Source organism: Felis catus, chromosome D4, assembly GCF_018350175.1.
Source record: "Felis catus isolate Fca126 chromosome D4, F.catus_Fca126_mat1.0, whole genome shotgun sequence".
NCBI classification, from domain to species: Eukaryota; Metazoa; Chordata; class Mammalia; order Carnivora; family Felidae; genus Felis; species Felis catus.
The window spans coordinates 19,186,648-19,203,927 of NC_058380.1; the positions used below are offsets into that span (position 1 = coordinate 19,186,648).

The window sequence follows — 17,280 nt, forward strand, 5'->3', positions numbered from 1 at the left end:
TCCTGACGTTACCAGAGTCGTGAGACTTGTGTCATTTCTTTTACGTTCACCTGAAATCTTTTTCTGGAAATTTTGTATAGGGCACAAAATCTAAATGAAAGGAAAGCCACAGCAGGTTTTCTCCCCACGTCACAGTTGAAGCGCTGAAGCTCTGATCTTGAGGGGCCTCGAGTCACCCAGCTAGTCAGTCTCAGGTGGTAACTAAACGCTAGGTCTTGGGGGGCACCGGGGTGGCTCAGTCAGTTAAGCGTCCGACTCCTGCTCAGGTCATGATCTCGTGGCTTGTGAGCTCCAGCCCCGCATCGGGCTCTGTGCTGACAGCTCGGAGCCTGGAGCCTGCTTTGGATTCTGTGTCTCCCTCTCTTTGCCCCTTCCCCAGCTCACACTCTGTCTCTGTCTCTCTCTCAAAAATAAACAAACATTAAAAAAATATTTTTTTTAAACTAGGTCTTGGGACACTTGCTCCAGAGTGTCTTTGTTTTTCTATCACCCTCTCTCATAGGAATCAGGATTCTTCATAGCAGGGAAAACAGCTTGTTCGGGAGTTAGTGGAGAAAAAGAACCCCTCGTTTCAGTATGCTTAGCCAATTCCTAATACAAAAGGCCAAGTGGCTGCCTGGGGTGAGAAAGAGGTTAGGTCTCCAAAGGAAGTCATTTCCCCAACTTGAAAGAGATACTTGGTTCTCTTCCAAAGGCAGGGGAACCTTTTTAAAATAAATCAATTCCTCATTTTAAGAACAACCATGTAGAGCTTGTGTGCTGGGATCAAATGCCACGTCCGAGAAAATGTCACCATCAAAGCCAAGTACAGCAACTGAACCTCCCCAAACAGGATAAAACCTTATCAGTAATTCATAAAAAACAGCTGTCTTTTGCTCTATTTTCACTGTATTATTACATATTAGTTTTTGTTGAAGTAAACAAAGCGTGTGTTCCAAAAGTCAGAAAACCAGATTCTTGTCTTTTTAAATGCTTCTTTTGACTCTTCTCTTCCCAATTCTTACCTCTTACACACCTCACCCTTATTTAGGGCCTTTAGTCACGTGAGAGTGTTAAATGTTGAAAAAGCTCTGCCTCATTCTCCCTCTTTTGCCCCCACCCTCTCTCCTCCCAACCTACCCCTCCCTCTCTCCTTCTCTCTTCCCCACCTACCCCCCCCTTTCTTCCTCTTTCTTTTATTCTCTGTTGTCATCACTACCAATACCACCATTATCGCACTCCCACCCACCTCCCGCATTAAGAAAAAAAGAAAACAGGTCCAGAAAATGCACACAGCAATACTGAGAATCAGGAGATGTGAATTTTATTTAGTTTTTAAAATGATTTGTGGTATTGGTGCAGCACATCAAAAATTATGTTGTTTACTGAAGGATGGAGCAAATGAGTAAATGTGTTGGTATTTTTGGGAACAAGAGCTGTCACTACTGGAGAAGAGCAATGAATATGGATTGCCGTGCAGTGGGGGAAAATGTGGTGTTGCATGTAAATTGGAGATTAATGATTAACAAGTCTGTATATATTTTTAAGTGTGTGTATAAGCGCATATGTGCATATTACTGTGTGTGTGGGCATGTGTATATGTGACTATATGTTTGTTTTCCTAGCTCTGTCCACTGAAACGGGGAGAAGCACATGATAACCAAGTAGCAATGAGTCACCTAGCATCCAGATCTTGCGTTATGACTACAATTCCCTGTAAACGGAACCTGGTCTCCTTGGAGAAAGAGCTGTGTGCAAGACTGGGATACAGAAAGTCAGAGCTGACCAGAAATCTCTTGTGCCAAGGAGCAAATCAAACAAACAAACAAACAAACAAACCCAAAACACTCAAAGAACAATGAGGGACAAGGAGCGGCATATGAAGGGGCTACCAGTGGCCTATTTCTGGCATCAATAGTAGTAATTATGACAATTCATTGAAGTAAAAATAAACAATCTAATAAGAGGGTATTTTAAAGTGGTAAAATATACATGCAATTTACCATCTTAACCATTTTTCAATGTACAGTTTAGTGGTATTAAGTATATTATTGGACAACTGTCACCATCTCCCGTCTCCACACACCTTCAATTTGCAAACTAAAACTCCATACCTATTAAACAGTAAGTCCCTACCCCCTCTCCCCCAAGGCTCCAGCAACCACCATTCTACTTTCTGTCTCTATGAATCTGACCACTCTAGGCACCTCATGTAAGCGGAATCATACAGTATTTGCCCTTTTGTGTCTGACTTATTTCACTTGGCATAAGGTCTTCCAGGTTCAACCACCCAGTAGCATGGGTCATTCCTTTTTAAATTTCTTTTTAATGTTTTATTTTTGAAGGAGAGAGAGAGAGACAGAGCAGGAGCGGGGGAGGAAGAGAGAGAGAGGGAGACACACAATCCGAAGCAGGCTCCAGGCTCTGAGCTGTCAGCACAGAGCCCGATGCGGGGCTCGAACCCACGAACTGTGAGATCATGACCTGAGCCGAAGTTGGATGCTTTACCGACTGAGCCACCCCGGTGCCCCAGCAAGGGTCATTCCTTTTTAAGGCTAGGTGACATTTTATCATATGTACATACCACGTTTTATTTAACCATTCATCTGTTGATAAACATGAGGGTTATTCTTGCCTTTTGACTATTGTAAATAATGTTATGAACATGAGCATGTAAGTATCTGTTTGGGTCCCTACCTCCAAATCTTTTGGATGCATACCCAGAAGTAGAATTGCTGGATCAGAGGACTATTCTATGTTTAACTTTTTGAGGCCTAGAATATTTTTAAAAAGAGGAAGAAGAAATACTTTATGGAAAATTACCAGCTGCCTTGGAAACTCACTTTAAGACTCATGTTTAGTCCCAGGCTAGATTGACAAGAAACAGAACCCTACTGAGACTCTCTTTAGTCCTTGTAACTTGCCTTAGGCACATTATTTAACCTCTTTAGTCCTTGGTTCTCTGACCTTGAAAAAATCTGGGTTGACCTAGAAGGTACTTGAGGGTCCCATCAAGCTGTGAAATTCTATGACTCTATGATCATACTTCTTAAGCAGAACTCAGGATGAATCTCCCTTTGAATATATTCTTATTGAGGTGACATTTTAGGGCTTCTCTTCACAGAACTTTACATGGAATGAGCATCTTATTTATTTTTTTTTATTTTAGAGACAGAACGCAAGTGAGGGAGAAGGGCAGAGGGAGAGAGAATCTTAAGCAGGTTCTGTGCTGAGTGTGATCCCACGTCCCTAGAATCATGGCCTGAGGCAAAATCAAGAGTCAGATGCTCAACCAACTGAGCCACCCAGGCATCCCGTGAGCACCTTATTTTATTTTATTTTATTTTATTTATTTTTTCAACATATGAAGTTTATTGTCAAATTGGTTTCCATACAACACCCAGTGCTCATCCCAAAAGGCGTGAGCACCTTATTTTAATGTTGACCAAAAATCTTTAATCACATTTATACATATCAGCCTAAACATGGTGGAAACATTCCATGGCCCTTATGCCAAATCACACTTCCCTCAGATGGGTCCTAGTGTACATTTAAAGTTTGGTTCCCAGTCTGTGGCCTCTGGGCATCTCACCAAGGAGCAAATCTCCATCTATGACCTAAGAAGCCCCTGGGACATCCAGGGAGACAGAGATGGAATGCTCCCTTTGGTCTATTCTATATCAAGCTCCTAGGATATAATTAGGAGGCAGCTCCCTTAACAGATGTGTAGGGAGTTAGGTTGGAAAGCGTCCACAGAGAGAAAGGGGAAAAGAGTAAGGAGGCATGTTGTCTGGAGATTCTAAGATTCTAACATTATGTGATAAATGATGAAGCAATCCAGCTCTTAGAGAAAGGGAGATGCCCTCAGAACTAACCAAAGTAGGGTAGGGGCCAAACTGTCTCCATAGTAGAGCTGCCCAGTAGTGCTGAATCTCAGGCCCCTAAATCACAGGGCACATGACATTTTCTCATCTCAAAAAATTTAGTTCATTAAAAAAATTTTTCTTTAATGTTTATTATTTATTTTTGAGACAGAGAGACACAGAGCACAAGCAGAGGAGGGTTAGGGAGAGAGACACACACAGAATCCTAAGCAGGCCCCAGGCTCTGAGCTGTCAGCACAGAGCCCGATGCAGGGCCCAAACCCATGTAGTTCATTTTTTAAGGCAAGAGGGAAAGAAGGGTAAAAGAACCTTCTTCCCAAATTGACCATAATCTTATGAAATGCCAGAATGTCTACATTTTGCTATTCTCCGACTCTAAGACACATCCTCTATTCCTCCAGAGTGTGGAACTTAATGATAATCTAGTCTAGTTCCCTCATTTTACAAACAAGGAAGCGGGTTCAGCAAGAGCCGGGAACGTACCCAAGTTATCCTGCTAACCAGCCACAGAGGCACAACCCCAATTCTTGCTTTGCTCCCCCAAACAGACTTTACTTTTAAACTCCAAGAACATCAAAGTGTTCTTAAGGTGGCACACAAAATGAAGACACACTGTTCATATGGGTCCCACCCACCAGTTCATTGAAAGGTGTTGGGCATCAGAGACCATTCTCAGTAAGACAGAGAACTTGGAGGTGCAAAACATGTTTGCTTTTCTGGGGGAAGGGGAGAAATCGTGTCCATGTCTCTCTTCTTTTTCCTCGTATGTTTTTTCCACCTAAAGTAAACCCAACTTAGGAGCAGGTCTGAGAGTCTGAACAGACTGAGGGTGGGGCAAGTTAATACCGTACTTGAGATACAATCCAGGCAGAACCCCAAAGTTAAAATGAGTCCCATTTACACTACTATCAGAACATATTCTCCAGGTTTTATTTGATCCTTCCTGACTCTCCAGCACTGGTTCAAGGGTCAATGTCATGCTCTGATTCTCTCCATTTTCAAAATAAATTTTAAGTCATCTCTCGCTTGTTTATGACTCTCCTCTAAGTTAATAAGAAAATTTTTAAATATTCTCCATGCAGCTGTTTCAAATCCACTTAAGTAAGCTCTTCAATCCTCAAACTTCATTCAGTGGATGCTCTAATCCTGATAGTTCCGTTTTTTAATTGCATGACCCCTTCGTGTAAATATTGATAGAGATAATACTGACAGTTGTGTGAGCTAGTTGGATCCCAGCCAGGAAGAATGAAAATTAATGCAAGTGGCCAGGAATAGAGATTTTGAGACAGAGAACCCTCCACTCATATCCTTTATTGCTTTCATAATCAAAGCTTTAAATGATTATCCAAGACCTCCCACTGGACATGGCCTTCTATTACCTGTAGAGAGGCATGAAGCATTGTGGTTACCCACTTTACTCAGGAAGTAAAGTCACCTGGGTGACAGAGTTTCCAGCTCTGATATGTAATACCTGGGCAATGTTGGGGCAATTATTTAACCCCAATAAACCTCAGTTTCCATATCTCCAAAATGCAGCAACTGATAGTACCCACACTGAAGAACTGTTTAGGATGGAATGACACATTCTCAGTAAAGCCTGGCAGAGATTCATATATGTTTTGGCACCCAAAAGCATATACAGCCCCCACCCAGAAGGAGCCACCGAGCAGGAGAGGAAATGGCCTGTGATAAGTGTGATGGCACAGGTGTCACATTCAACACTCTCCCTGTGGAGGCATGGGAGTTGAGTGCTACTCCTAACCCCTGCCCTTTCCTCTCTTCTGTGCTGTTAGAGACCTGCCTTGGGGGTGAAGCCTGGGGTCTTCCAGAACTAATGATGACTTCATGGGTGAATCTACCACATTCTGGGGTCAGGAGTAGAAAGCTCACACGATTCCTTCATGGGCCACATTCTCTATTCGCAGCTTTGGCACTAATACACGATATTGTAATCACCGTAAGCCTTACTTCTTTGTCTTATTTCTCAGTTACTTTAGAACTTGGTTGGTGAAAAGGATGTGATTTACGGAGTCTCTCTTCTAGCTCATAAGCAAGCCATCCTCCTCTATGGCACCGTGTTTTGGACCCGTTGGATTCCAAAACAGCCGCCTGGTGAGTCATCTTGAAAAGAGTCATTGCCACTGGCCTAACTTTCACAGGCAGAGTACATCTGCAGTTCACCAAACACATTTCAAGAGCTGCACTGGCCAATCCCAAGCTTCCTACACTGGATTATTGAGTCCTATGACTATGCAAGGCTTCTTGATTATCATGCAATTCAGAAGCAACATTTCCAAATGCCAATTATTTCTTTGGAAAAGAAAAACATGACCACATAGACTCTCAGTTTCATTTTTGCCCAGTATCACGATCCTAAAGCCAAGGAGGCAAAAATGAGTCAGAGGAAAGAAGAGTCCAGTCATCCTCTGGGAAATTGTGGGTATCAGTCCTTGGACAAACCTCTAACCAAGTACTGAGTTTGTATTATCTTCACACAAGGTTTTAACATCACTCCACAATTAATGAGCCCAAAAGGGATGCAGAGATGAACAGAACATGATTCCCAATCTCAAAGAATCCTTAGTCTGAAGCAGAAGAGATGCATAATTAAAGAAGTGTAATGTAGTATGGTAAATGTAAGGTATTATAGGTACACTGGAAAGACTGCCTAACCCAAGGGAGAATTCTGCAAGAGGGAGGTTGCCAAAGTTGGATACAGTACCGGATGGCTTACTGAAGATGCCTAAATGAAGTTATCTATTTATGAGCGTAGAGGGAATTGCTGTCAAGATGTGCCAACAGGTGGAAAAAATTGGCAAAAATTGGCATGGGATATGCAGGAAACCACAGTCGATTAGGCAAGACAGATAAGGTGGCAAAGTATCAAAGTCAAGTTCAGGAAAGGCCAAAATGTTACCCTAACATCACCTGCACGGGCTTATTAAAAAATCAGATTCCTTTGCTATAAGAATTAGTAGATAGGGTTTTGGCAATCGGCCAGCATCCTAGTCAGACACCGGAGCTACCGAGGCACATACAGACAGACACCGTCACGGGCCTTCATGAAGCTTCCAATCTGGACGAAGACAAGAAAGACGGCCAGGCAAGGAGAGAAAGGTAGAGTGGCACGAAGAGTGTGTGTCAAGTCTAGGACTTGAAGGACTGTCGTCAATACCAGGCCAAAAGAGAGGAGGTCACTGTGATTGGGCCTGAATGAGCAAGCATCAGAGCAGCAGACATGTTGCTGCCATCAACAGCCATGATGCTAGTTTAAAAAAATAAGTAACAGTCTGGTCTGGGAGGCCCAGGCGGCTCAGTTGGTTAAGCATCTAACTTCAGCATTCGGGTCATGATCTCACAGTTTGTGAGTTCGAGTCCCACCGTCGGGCTCTGTGCTGACAGCTCAGAGCCTGGAGCCTGTGTCTCCCTCTCTCTCTCTGCCCCTCCCCTGCTTGTGCTCTCTATCTCTCTCTCAAAAATCAATAAACATTATACTTTTTAAAAAACATTTATTCATTATTGAGAGACAGAGAGAGACAGAGCACAAGCATGGGAGGGGCAGATAGAGGGGGAGACACAGAATCCGAAGCAGGCTCCAGACTCTGAGCTGTCAGCACAGAGCCCGATGTGGGGCTCGAACCCATGAGCAGTGAGATCATGACGAGCCGAAGTTGGACACCCAACCGACTGAGCCACCCAGGAGCCCCAAACATTAAAAAAGATTTTTTAAAAAGTCTTCTCTGTTTTAATGGGTGGATTTTTTTAAACACTACAACTATGATGTAGTTGAAATTTCTGATGTCATCCATGTGGAATTTTGAAAAGCAGTTTTTTGTTTTGTTTTGGCACCATTTTTGAGAGCTGGAGGAAACAGACATGAACGCAGTATTGCCTCTGAGGAGCTCAGAGTGAGCTGGGAGAGACAGCCCTGTAACAGCCTCACACCATGGGGACAGAGACATGCACTCATCAAGGCATGCGGCATATGCCCTGGGAATGTGGCGGAATCACTGAGGACTTAAAGGCCACTGGGAAACCTTCACTCAGGGGACTGTACTTCAAGGGAAACAGAGACCATTAAATCTTTGAAAACCTAGGATTCTAAACGAGTTGTCCATTTTCTCTTCTCTTGGGCCCAACTTTCACTGGAAGAGTATTTTTAGCTGGTGCCATTCATTTACTTCATAAAAAAAAATATGCATCAGGTGCCTACTCCTGCTGGGAGTTGGGTCCTTGCTCTGAGTTCCCTGGGTGGAAGGGACGAGTAGGCATTATCAGCTATTCACATTAACATTGAGTGGCAGAAATACCCGGAAGGAAGGAAGCAAAACTATCGCAAGCAGTTTTCCATAACGAAATTAAGGGAGGGCAATAGTGACTAGGGTCATTTCTAGCCAAATAGAAAAAATAAAAGCAAACCACTCCAGCTGCTGTAATGATGACCTGTCCCTTATAGATGAAAAGTTGGAGAGCATAATTCAAAAGGATAAGCTCTTGGTTTCCCTTAAAACAAAGCCCATTGTCTGGGGAGACTCAGACATTTGGACAACCAGAACCAGCCAGCTGCCTGGTCCAGCCTGGACTTTTCTCACTGAGTGAGGGAGTGAAGAAATCACCAGAAATAGCATCACTTGTTAGGGAAGATTCTTTCTCCAATCCTTTAAGCTTGTCATTACAAGAAAACTTTTTTTTTTTTTTTTTTTTTTTTTTTTAGGGAATCAAGCAACTTAAAAGGTATTTCATGAATTCTGCCTCATCCTTCTGCCTATCTGACCCACAATTTATGTGAGGCATGTTCTTGCCAACAGATGTTCTCATGGTAATACGTGAGAGCTGCGGGACATGTGGATGCCAGCATATGCAGGAAGGAGGGCCATTCATTCATTTTCTTCCTTCAAAAATAAGGACTAAAAATGTAAAACTTGGTATTATCCTCAGGAAGGCAGTGAGAACCTATCTGCAAACCACACACATTCTGGAACATGGATTTCCTTATTTCAAGGCTGGTATATGTATCTTTCTGGTACTTTTTATTGTATCTGAAAAAAACTCCTATATTATATGAAATAAAACAGCCTATGTTGACACTGTATTCAGTGAGGATGCAAATAAAAACAAATGAAGGAGAAATGAGAACCAACACCACAGAAATACAAAATATTACAAGAGAGTATTATAAAATGTAATATACTAACAAATTAGACCAGTTAGAAGAAATGAATAAATTTCTAAAAACAACTAACCTTCCAAAACTGAATCAGGAATAGAAAAATTTGAACAGAGTTATTCCTAGGAATAAAATTGAATCAGATATCAAAAAACTCCTAACAGAAGTCCAGGACCAGATGGCTTCATAGGTAAATTCCACCAAATATTTAAAGAAAAGTTAATATTATTCTCAAACTATTCCAAAAAACAGAAGAGGAAGAAAAGCTTTCAAGTTCATCCTATTATTTGCATTACCCCAATACCAATACTAAATAAAGATACTACAAAAAAGGGAAAACTACAGATCAATGTCTCGATGAACACAGGTATAAAAATCCTCAATGAAACACTAGCCAACAAAATCCAGTAATACATTTAAAAAAAATCATCACCATGATCAAGTGGGATTTATTCCAGGGATGCAAGAACGGTACAATATTCACAAATCTATAGACACGATAGGGCATATTAACAGGGAAAAGGTTAAAAACCATATGATCATCTTAACAGATGCAAAAAAGCATTTGACAAAGTACAACATCCATTCATGATAAAACGTTCAATAAAGTAGGGTTAGAGGGAACATATTTCAACATAATAAAAGGCCAAAGATAAAAAACCTACAGCTAAGATCATACTCAATGGTAAAAAACTGAGAGCTTTTCCCCTAAGGTTAGGAAGAAGACAAGAATGTCCACTCTCACCACTTTTATTCAACATAGTATTGGAAGTTCTAGCCATAGCAATCAGACAAGGAAAAGAAATAAAATGAATCCAAATTGGTAAGGAAGAAGTATTTGTAGAAGACATGATACTATATACACAAAATCCTATAGGCTCCACCAAAAAACTACTAAAACTGATAAATGAATTCAGTAAAGTTGCAGGACACAAAATTAATATAGAGAAATCTGTTGCATTTCTATACACCAATAATATTAGAAGTAGCAGAAAGACAAATTAAGGAAACAATCCCATTTAGAATTGCACAAAACCAATAACATACCTAGGACTAAACTTAACCAAGGAGGTAAAAGACCTGTACTCTGAAAACTATAAAACATCGATGAAAGAAATTGAAGATGACACAAATGGAAAGACATCTCATGCTCATGGATTGGAAGAATAAATACTACTAAAATGTCCAAACTACCCAAAGCAATGCACAGATTTAACGTTATCCCAATCAAAATACCAACATTTTCCACAGAACTAGAACAAGTAATCCTATAATTTGTATGGAACCACAAAGGACCCCAAATAGCCAAAGCAATCTTGAAAAAAAACAAAGCTGGAGGTGTCACAATCCTAGATTTCAAGATATACTACAAAGCTACAGTAATCAAAACAGTATGATACAGACACCATGAAAGACACATAGATCAAGTGAACAGAACAGAGACCCCAGAAATATACCCATGCTTATGTGGTCAATTAATCTATGACAAAGAAGGGAAGAATGTACAACGGGGAGAAGACAGTCTGGTCTCTTCAAATGACTGAGAAAACTGAATAGCTATTGTGAAAAAAAAAAAAACTCGACCACTTTCTAACACCCTACACAAAAATAAGCTCAAAATGGATTAAAGACCTATATGTGAGACCGGAAACCATAGAAGTCCTAGAAAAAAAATGTAGGCAGTAATCTCTTTGACATCAGCCATTGTAACAGTTTTTTAGATATGTCTCCTCTGGCAAGGGAAACAAATATTAAGCCACTGGAACTATATCAAAATAAAAGGCTTTTACACAGCAAAGAAAACGTCAACAAAACAAAAAGGCAGCTTACTGAATAGAAGATATTCTTAAATGATGTATCTGATAAGGGGCTAATGCCCAAAATATATAAAGAACTAATACAACTCAATGCCAAGGAAACCCCAAATACTTCTATTTAAAAATGGCCAGAGGACCAGAAGAGACATATTTCTAAACAAGACATACACCAGGGGTCAACACACAGGGGAAAAGATGCCCAACATCACTAACCATCAAGGGAAATGCAAATCAAAACCAAGATTTCAGAATAGCTAAAATTAAACACACACACACACACACACACACACACACACACACACACACACACACAAGAAATAACAAGTGTTGTTGAGGATGTAGAGAAAAAGGAACATTTATGTATTGTTGGTGAAGATGCAGATTAGCACAGCCACTGCGAAAAACAGGATGGAGATTCCTCAAAAAATTAAAAATAGAACTACCATATGATCTAGTAATTCTACTACTGGGTAGTTACCTAAAGAAAATAAAACACTGATTTGAAAGGATACATGCACCCCTATGTTTATTGCAGCGTTATTTATAAGAGCCAAGATAGGGAAGCAACCCGAGTGTCCACTAATAGATGAATATGTAAGATGTCGTGTGCGCGTGCGCGCACACACACACACACACACACACACCCAAGAATATTACTCAGCCATTAAAAAGAATCAATGTTGCCATTTGCAACAACATGGACAACCTACAGGGTATAATGTTAAATGAAATAAGTCATTCACCAAAAGACAAATACCTTATGATTTTTCTCTTATGTGGAATTTAACAAAATAAATGAACAAAGAAAAACAGACTCAAACACAGAGAATAAATTGGTGGTTGCCAGAGGGGAGGTGGCAGGGGTGGGGCAGGGATGGGTGAAATAAAGGGGATTAAAAATACATACATTTCCCTTTTTTAAAATTTATTTATTTTGAGAGAGACAGAGACAGTGTGTGCAGGGGAAGGGGAGAGAAAGAGGGAAATGGAGAGAATCCCAAGCAGGATTCCATATCTTGGCTCTTGTAAATAATGCTGCAATAAACATAGGGGTGCATGTATCCTTTCAAATCAGTGTTACATTTTCTTTGGGTAAATACCCAGTAGTGGAATTACTGGATCATATGGTAATTCTATTTTTAACTTTTTGAGGAATCTCCATACTGTTTTTCACACTGGCTGCACTAATCTGCATCTCTAGAGCACTGTCAGCACAGAGCCAGACACAGGACTTGAACTCATGAAATTGTGAGATCATGATCTGAACCCAAATCAAGAGTCTGATGCTTAACAACTCCCGTTTACCTTGATGAGCACTGAGTAATGTACAGAAACATACTGTATACCTGAAACTAATATAACACTGAATGTTAATTATACCTCAAAAATAATTACACTTTGATGTAGAGTCTCATTAACCAGGAAGTTAGTAATAAGAGTAAAAGAAATAAGAATAAGAGTTTTTTTTTTAATTTTGGTGAAACAAGTAACATGTTGAAGATATAGCAGAATAGGATTTTTTGCTTTTAAAGGTAGGTTACCCATATATTTTGTATTATCAGTAGGAGCCAACATTGCCCTCAGCTGAGGAAAAAAAGAAAAACACAGCTTTGGTGATGTGCCCAAAGCTATTAAGGATGTAAATGACAGGCAGGGCAGGAATTCAACTTGATGTCAGCTATTGTCTCATTCCAGTACACCAAGAGCTAACCTGACCTTGGAAAGAAAGACTTTTTTGTTTGGAGTAATTATTAACATTGTTAGGACTCTACACCCCAACTAATCCAAATCATAACGATCACGGTGATAATAAACCCTCAAGTGAAGCCTCCCCACAGCTCAACAGAGAAGATTCAACAGGAAAGGCATTCCATGTCAACACAAAGCACAGATACAAAGGGACAGGGCAGAAGTTCTGGTCCCTGGGGCAAAGGGGGAGCCACTGCCCAACCACAATGTTCTCCCACACATACCATCATTCAGCCAGTATAAAAGGAAGGGAGGAAACTCAGAGGCACTTAATATATAATCAGCATCACTCTTATCATCTTCAACCTTTTTGTAACTAAAGCCACCTCAATTATTTGAGTGATTTAAAAAACTCGAAGTTGGTTTCTCTAGTTTTTTTTTTTAAGTCCTCTAACCTTAATTATACACTCACACAAAAAAGCAAACAATTTCCTAACCAGACCCTGTACATGGCCAAGTTAAATGCACCACATATTTACTGCTAATCAAAGTGCCCAAATATTTTAGGATTTGATTTAGGCAAAACACAAAGTAATAGTAATGGCATGAAGCTATCTTACATTACTCTAGATCATTTTTAATTAAACCCAACAGAGTTTTAGGTGTCAAAAATCAAGAGCAAGTACATGATATGCAATGTCTCAAAGCTGCCTCAAAACTTCTAAGCTTCCAAAAAGAAGTGTCAATGAAGAAAAGAAAGGCAACTCTACTGGCTTCCAAGGAACATGGTTTTTACTTTAAAAAAATCTTTTTTAATGTTTATTTATTTTTGAGACAGAGAGAGACAAAGCATGAATGGGGGAGGGGCAGAGAGAGAGAGAGAGGGAGACACAGAATCGGAAGCAGGCTCCAGGCTCTGAGCCATCAGCTCAGAGCCTGACGTGGGGCTCGAACTCACAAACTGTGAGATCAGGACCTGAGCTGAAGTCGGGCGCTCAACTGACTGAGCCACCCAGGCGCCCCTGGTGGTTTTTACTTTAATGGTATGTTTATTGCTAAACACAGCTATGCACCTGCAGGCACACGTGCGCGCGCACACACACACAAAACCTTTTAACAATCTGTTTCTGTTGGATTCATTACTGTATACTGTTTGAGGCCCCCTCCCCTCAACAAAAACTTTTAATAAAGAGAAGCAGCTTTCTAGAATGTTTTGCCTCAGATAATATGCAGAGTTTAATGACCAGTTAATAAGAAAATCTACGTCTAAATTCAAAAATACCAGATGAACATGCCTCCCTTGGCAGGACTCCAATAAAAAACCTTGGGCGGTGGGAATATATGCCTTGGCACATGTTTATGGCATTCATTCATCAGTAGGGTAACTGGGCATTCAGAGAAGGCAGGTCTGAGGGCACCACCATCACACCAGTCACCTCTACCATCAGAAAATGTGGATGTAGCATCACTGAAGATCATTCTAGATTTTATTAAAGAGTTTGATCATGAGGGTGTTTCACACGTTCCCCTTTATATTTTAGAATGACAACAAAGTTGGATGCAACTCAAAAGACTCCAGGAAAATGTTTCACATATGTCGGATGGATGACGTTCCAATCGACTGATGATCACATTCATTTTGGGGATTGTAACTTTGTTGACATTTACCCTTTCCACGAGATTTTAAGAAGCATTTCATGGGATGTGGTAGATTCACATCTTGCCTTGAGGTGGGGGAAGGAATGATTATTTCAATGGTCAAATCAATCTCATCACTCCTCATTGGCTCCAAACATTTCTCATCTTCCAATCTAGGCTGAATGGGTAGTTGTGGGGTGGGCGGGGGGGGGGGGGGGGTGGTGTTGTGGTGGAGGGGGTGAGGGGAGGGTGGTCCCCTTGATGGTGATGGAGAAACCCAGTTCTTACTCCATCTTATTCTTTCTTCTTTTCCAAACTCTTAACATTTCAAGTTCTGATGATAGCAATTTTCACACTAAAGTCAACATTGATTAATCAGGGAACTATTGGCATAAATGGAAAAACTCCAGCCCAGGATTTTGGTGGAGAGTTTCTTTTTGTAGTTGTGACACTAGCTAGAACTCCAAGTTCTTAGTAAGAAGAAAAATGTACCACACGATTTTTAATATCCAATGGACAAAGAAAGAAAGAGGCTGAATTCACATTTGCCAGAGAACCAGCAACCCTGGGCTGTAGCCAAAATCTGAACATAGGCCTCCCTGTTCCCAGAAGCTCATGCAGAAGCTGACTTTTCAAACTGGATGAGGAAGTGGGACTGAAAAATATATTTAAACAGATGTTTTAAAAATTAGAAATTAAGAGGGTCTTAAAATACTTCAAGCTCTGAGAAACTCTTCTATAAAAAAAGTGACATAAATTTACCATTTTCATTTGACTGTGCCTGACTTCCTCACATGAGTCTTTAATAGATCCTTCTGGAACTTCATCCCTTTGCCTTCTGAGAATAAAGTTAAGCTGGAAGAGTTATATACAAAATGTAATTGTCCTGTGACCCTGACCCATAAATACTACACTTTACTGCTTTAATGTGAAGTTGGATTTTTTTTTTTATTTATTCAGAGAGAGAGAGAGTGCATGCAGGAGCATGCATGTGAGTGGGGGAGGGACAGAGAGAGAGCTAAGAGAAAGAATCCCAAGCAGGCTCCATGCTGTCAGAGCAGAGCCTGATGTGGGGCTCGATCCCATGAACTGTCAGATCATGACCTGAGCTGAAAGCAAGAGTTGGATGCTCAACCAACTGAGCCACCCAGGTGCTCCTGAAGCAGGATATTTGATATTTCAGTTGTATACCTGGTGAATTACCATGTCAATAAATACAAGTATCTTATTAATGATGAGTAAAAAGATTTAACCACTTAATTTCCTAGTGTAATATCTCCACTTACAACATTGCAAGGTATTTTTTACTACAAATGGCATCTATACCTTGGGCATAGTACCAACCTAACCATCATCCCTGATTCTTTATTGATCAAAAAAGAAATGATCATTTCTTTGTCATAACAGGAAACAGAGGATAGAAAGTACTGGTGACAGAACCTCCGGAGATTAAGATACAGCTCCTTCTCACCCCTGGAAGATCCCAGTATGAGGTAGTGCTAGGCCCCTGCAAAATTCAAAGCCAACAAACACAGAGCCTGCCCTGAAATAAAATATGTCACCCGGAGATGCCACCATCACAAAACTCATCAAGGCAGCCCAGCTCAGCTGAACAAAACAAACATCCTCAGGGCTGGCCATTCGATTTACCTTTGGGTAGAGATTAATTGGGTCATTCCATGGAATAGATTACCAGAATTCTCCCTCCCCATTCTGGAAAGGTTGACAGGAAACCAGAACCCAGAATGAACACCTCAAATAATGTTAAGGTACTTATAGGAGCGGTTCTCAATTGCGGCTGCCTAATCAGAAGCACTGGGGAAGCTTCTAAAAGTCCATCTAGGGGTGCCTGGGTGGCTCAGTTGGTTGGGTGTTCGACCTCCGCACAGGTCATGATCTCACAGCTCATGAGTTCAAGCCCTGCGTAGGGCTTTGCGCTGACAGCTCAGAGTTGGAGACTCCTTCAGATTCTGTGTCTCCCTTTCTCTCTGCCCCTCCCCCACTCACATTCTCTCTCTCTCTCTCTCTCTCTCTCTCTCTCTCTCTCTCTCTCCCTCAAGAATAAATAAACATTAAAAAAATTTTCTTTAAGTTGCCACATTCCAAGAACACTCAGTTCTGACTCTGGGGGTGGTACCCCAGCAGCAACCCCCTCCCCCCAAGGGGATTCCAATGTACAGCCAAGACTGAGAAAGACTGTTTCCAACATCCTGAGAAACCTAAAAGTCAGGAGAGGGGGATGTGGATGCCCAAACTCAAGACACTGCAAGGAACCAGTGACAAAGTCATCCTGCTACCCAAATGCAGGACCCGCAGACCTTCAAACCAAACTAGCAGAGGTCTTGTCAGGAAATTCAACACCCCTCCCCTGCTCCCAGTTCTGCCATTCAGCTGTGGTTGACAGGATGGGCCAAGCCCATCTTCTCAGCTGAACCTTGGAATTCAGCAAAAGTAACCGATGGAACAGTAAGATGCTTTTTGAAGGGAATTTCAGACCTTAATTAGGTTCTCAGAGTGGATGGCAGGCAAAACAGACCTCTTGTTGCTTAATTATTAACTCTCCTTTTTAAGATGTTGTTTTTGTTTTGTGATGAGCCCTTGCAATTATCTGTGCATAATGACATGCAAATATGAGGCGACCCCAGTGTTGTGATGAACTCCCATAAGCAGGAAGGCAGGGTAGAAGCGGGAGTCAGCTGCCGAAGATCCTGAAGACCTTACTCTTTTCTCCAGGGATCAGTGACTATAGAGCAAAAGGGTTTTTGAGAAGCCAGGCAGAGTTCTCCTTTCCCCTTGGGAAACGCTCAATCTGTGTCATCCAGGCAGATTCTGCAGAACCTTTAGAAGGATAAAAAGCAATGCATTTCTTCACTGCAGGACAGGCCTAGGATGAGAATGTCCCAAGTTGGACACACTACAAACAGCAAAAAAAAAATATGAAGCTCTTCGGACTTCAGTGAAATCATCACTAGTAAACATGAATTAGAAGCCGACTCCAATTTGGGAGCCCTGCCATTGAGCAGTGTTTATTCAAGAAGCCATAAATTCCACTCTGGGCTCATATGACACTCCTGAGAGACATTCATGAAAGTTAAGGCTTACCAAC

The 17,280-nt window shown here is 41.1% G+C and overlaps 1 protein-coding gene across 2 annotated transcripts in view; it reads right to left on the reverse strand.

Moving 5' to 3' along the window:
* The window catches only part of GNA14 (G protein subunit alpha 14), a 205,812-nt gene that overhangs the window by 67,829 nt on the left and 120,703 nt on the right, over positions 1 to 17,280 (reverse strand). The gene's annotated exons all lie outside the window — the stretch shown is intronic.